Source organism: Artibeus jamaicensis, unplaced genomic scaffold (assembly GCF_021234435.1).
Source record: "Artibeus jamaicensis isolate MK-2021 breed Jamaican fruit bat unplaced genomic scaffold, CSHL_Jam_final scaffold_369, whole genome shotgun sequence".
Lineage (NCBI taxonomy): Eukaryota > Metazoa > Chordata > Mammalia > Chiroptera > Phyllostomidae > Artibeus > Artibeus jamaicensis.
In genome coordinates, this window is record NW_026522042.1 from 21,903,486 (window position 1) to 21,907,880 (window position 4,395).

The window sequence follows — 4,395 nt, forward strand, 5'->3', positions numbered from 1 at the left end:
GGGCCCCTCCCAAAAAAACAAAATACTAAAATCTACTGGGCCCTTCTGTCCGCCGCCAATTGGAAAGACATCTCTCAATGCCAGAGATTTGTGAAAAGGAAACAAAATGTTTATTTAATGCTATTCAGGCCTAATGCCACCACTAAAATATCAAAGTCCTTTAGGTTGTACACCTACACCCACACAGCGCTCCCTTCTCCCACTGTCCCAACTCCGGGTACCGTAAATCAGGAAAAGAGCACACGTCTGTGTTGCAGGCCGCTGGCACCATCAGCTGTGTCACTGTGCAGGCAGGATCTCGAGTTAATCCAAAGTACTGTGGTACCCTCTCATGGTCCACTGGCAAGAGTCCTTTGTACCCAGTTCCAGTCAAAGTCTCTGTTGCTTTTCAGGCCCCGCGGCCAAAGGGGGCACCCCAAAGCCGCGTGGGCCTCTTCTACCAAAGCTGCAGGAGTCCGCACTCCACCAAAAGCATGTGGCTTTCTTCTTCACCTGGCTGCAGGGATCTCCATTCTGGCCAAACTGCGTGGTTTTTCCCTTTCACCTGGGAAAGAGGGGGTCCACACTCCGCCAAAACCACATGGCTCCCTCTTTCACCCCACCAACAGGGGGTCCTCACTCTGCTGAAACCGCGTGGCTCTCTCTCAATGGCTGCCGTGCCTGGCTCTTAAATCCCAGCACCCATCTTCCTCTGTACCCCTATTTCCGACTCCTCCCAAGATCAGTTACACCTGCCAGTATTCTGTATTAATACAAGTTTACTGGGCTGCCATCATTAGTCTGGGCAGTAATCATCCCATGTCCTCGAGCCAATCTTCTCCAAGCCCCTACGCAGGCGCTGTAACTTGGGGGGACCTGCTCCCAGTTACATCTTGGGGGGAAGTGACTTCATCCCCCTAGCTCCAAGCCTGGCCACAGCCATTTAACATATCCAAGTGACCGCCAGAGGCTATAGATATGTTAAAAGACAATGCCATGGATTAGCTGCAAGGCTGTGGCTGTACAAAACTGTCCCTTCCCCCCAACTCACACCTGTGGGGGGGGGTGAGGACATCTTATATGTCTCTCCATTATTCCCATACACTTTGAATTCTGGACACCATTCCAAATCTATTTTTTTTGGGGGGCCCCCCCTTGGCTGCACCCTGTATCACAAGTACAGTAGTTTGCATTCCCCAACACTCCCCCCAACCATAGCCATCCCCACCTCCCTCCCCTGATGCCTGCGCCCTTTATTTTGTACACGTGTCCTTTATAGATGTTCCTGAAAACTCTTCCCCCTTTTCCTCCCTATTATCCCCTCCCCTCTCCCCTCTGGTTACTGTCAGATTGTTCTTCATTTCAGTGTCTCTGGTTCTATTTTGCTCTCTTGTTTGTTTTGTTGATTAGGCTCCACCTAAAAAGGTGAGACCACATGGTATTTGTCTTTCACCACCTGGTCAGAAAGTTGTGGGTGATTGTTAAGCTGATTAAACAGTCCCCCTCTTTTAAATGGACAGTTTTGTCTTCTTGTTCACTGAAAAGGAAAAGTTATTAATTAAAATGACATAATTTCACACCTTTCCTTTTATCTTTCCTAAATCTTACTGTCTCAACCAACTTAATGTCTGATACACTCCCTGTGATGTCTTCTTCAGTAACTACTTACTTGTCTGTCAGTCAAAGAATAGCTTCTCAAATTTTTACTTACCCTTTACTTGAAGATCATTGAAGGAGTCTCCCACCCACATCAGAAGAAAGTTACATAGAAAAAAATATGTTGGTGAAATTGTACAATTTTCTGGAATTATTACTCTCTGGCACATTTAATCACTGTTTTCTTGGGGTTTTTTTTTGTTTGTTTGTGTGTTTTTTTTCGTCAGTGGCTTCTTAAAGCAACCAATAGCAGAGCCAGTTTACACTTAATTTTTTGAGAAAACATTACATAATTTGGGAACTGTTTTTTTTTTAATTCACAAATAAAGGTTACTGTGATATTAATTACAGAATAGAACTTATCAAGAAGATGAAATAAACAAAAAAACTGTGTTATAATGCTCTAGTGACTGTGTCAGGAAAATTAAAGCCAGTAGTAGAATAAACTTAGAGCATCTGGAATTGGAAAGTTTTTAGACAGCAGTGGAGGAACTAAGAGCCCTTGGACAGCTCTCAAGCACAAAGACATGGATTGCATTCTCTCAGTTGTATTTTTAAATAAAAACACTTCCCTACCAAACACTCAGGGGCTGACAAAGGTTAGATTGGAAAATAAAATTTAAAAAGTGACACAAAACATGCCTAATCTTTGAGGAATAAAAATGTCACATATCATCCAAATCATTACAACAAAAGACTGTAGCAAATCAGCGCAGATGGCAAATGTCTGTCACTTTTTGTATGACATTTTGAAAGCACATTCATGGTGATAGGAATCAATACTCAGTATACATCTCCTCTTAGGGAAGCCTGTAGTGGTTGGATTTTCAAACAGGACTTGGAAGGAAAAATAAAGCTACCCAAATATAATATGGATGGAGAAATTATAGGAATAAAAATCAAATTATTAAAGGAGGAATAAAATAATAATGCTGAATACATGCTATTTAGAGTTGATCTCAGGCCCACATAACAACTAACAATAGGCAAGATCTCACAGCAAGCACAAAAATAATAACAAAGTTTATTAATTTCTCTCAGTGTTGAATGTATGTCACGTGAAATTGCTGTGAAACATATTTTTCTGCATTTGATAGGATATGAATATTTTCCAGGAAAAGACATTTGAAAAATTTCAACCTTGAGTCATAAATACCCTATAATATTTTAAAATACTTTGAGTTAGAAAAAAAGGTGGAGAAGCATCAGAATTCACACTAAAAAGTAACAACCAGGTGTTCCTAGCCTGTGAGTGGAATGAAGAGTAAACAAGAATTTATTGGACTTGCCAGGTTTTCTTCTGTAGTCTGCATCATACCCATTCTGCTTAAGATTTTCAAGCCCTGAATGATATTTGAGTGCTTATTATATTGAGTTTTTATGAACGGTTACATAATAACATGGTATTATGGTACTTGACAGTGCCCCTGTAATTTGCCAAAGACCCGTCATTGGAATCAAGCTCCCCGAGTGGACCAGGCACATGTATCCCCACACTGTAGGACAGTCCGGTACGCAGAAGCATGAGTGCCATCAGGTCTACTCACAGTCAGTGAGCTCGTTCACTTACTAACCGTTAAAGAACAAGAACGGGGAGGGGAAAGAACTTGAAGGGGAAAAAACACTATCATTGTTGACAGTCAGATTGAATAGTTCATGGCTTAATTTTTAGTCATAAGATGTATGTAGATTTTATAAATAATTATGTATAAATGTACAAATAAAAAGAAATAAAAAGAGTGTGTTTAAAGCTTTCTGGGGCATAAGCCCACCCACACTGTCTTCTACCCTCCAGGCGGTCACCTCTACCCTGACTTCGCTTTTCCTTATAAATCCAGCAATATGTGTTATTATACCTTATTAACTTATTTCAATTGAATAATACTTTCTTCTGTGGTTTCCTTTTCCAATACGTTATTCAAAATCTCACATATTATGAGAAACCAAAATGACTGACAATAATCCTCATGGGGAGAGGGTTTCTGGGGCATAATCCATGCCAAAGAATCACTCCTAGGTGAGGCATCTGTTCAGGCTTCCACACTCTGGGGTTTGTGATTTGCTGCTCAGACAGTTCTCAGGATCTTCCAGAAACCTGGCTCACGCGGACCAAGGGCAATTCTGCATAAGAGTCACTCACCACAGAGCGGAGCTGCACCCTTACGGGTGAAGAGGAGCTGGAGAGAGAAGGAGTTGGCAGTGCTTCCCCGTGGATGCTCCGCTGTTGTGCTCCCCGACTGTTCCTTACTGTTAACAAGTAAGTGAACAAGTATAACCGTATACGTTATTTTTGAGAAAACCTGGTTGGAATAAATTTGCTAATATTGCAACTCAATTTTCTGTATCTCTATTCATGAATGAAATTTGCTGACTGCTTTAATTTTTCATATTGCTTTTTTGAATTATTCTAGCATCAACATAAAAACTAGAGACCTCTACTATATTCCTATTACCTAGAATATTTTATATTAGACAGGAGAACTCTGTTCTTTACTAACCTGATGGAACTCTTCCATAAAATTACCTGGGCCCATATCAGGGGAGGGAAGAGCAGAGATGAGTGGGATTTTTCTTCTTGACTCAACTGCTTAATGCTTTTTTAGGAATATTCAGATTTTCTAGTTTTTCCTCAGTCAATTTTTATATGACTATATTTTTCTAGATATTTATCATTTAAAATGTTTTCTTTAAATTTTGCAGAAGATAGTCATTGTTATCATTTTAACATCTACTGAATTAGCATTTATTTGCTTTTTATCC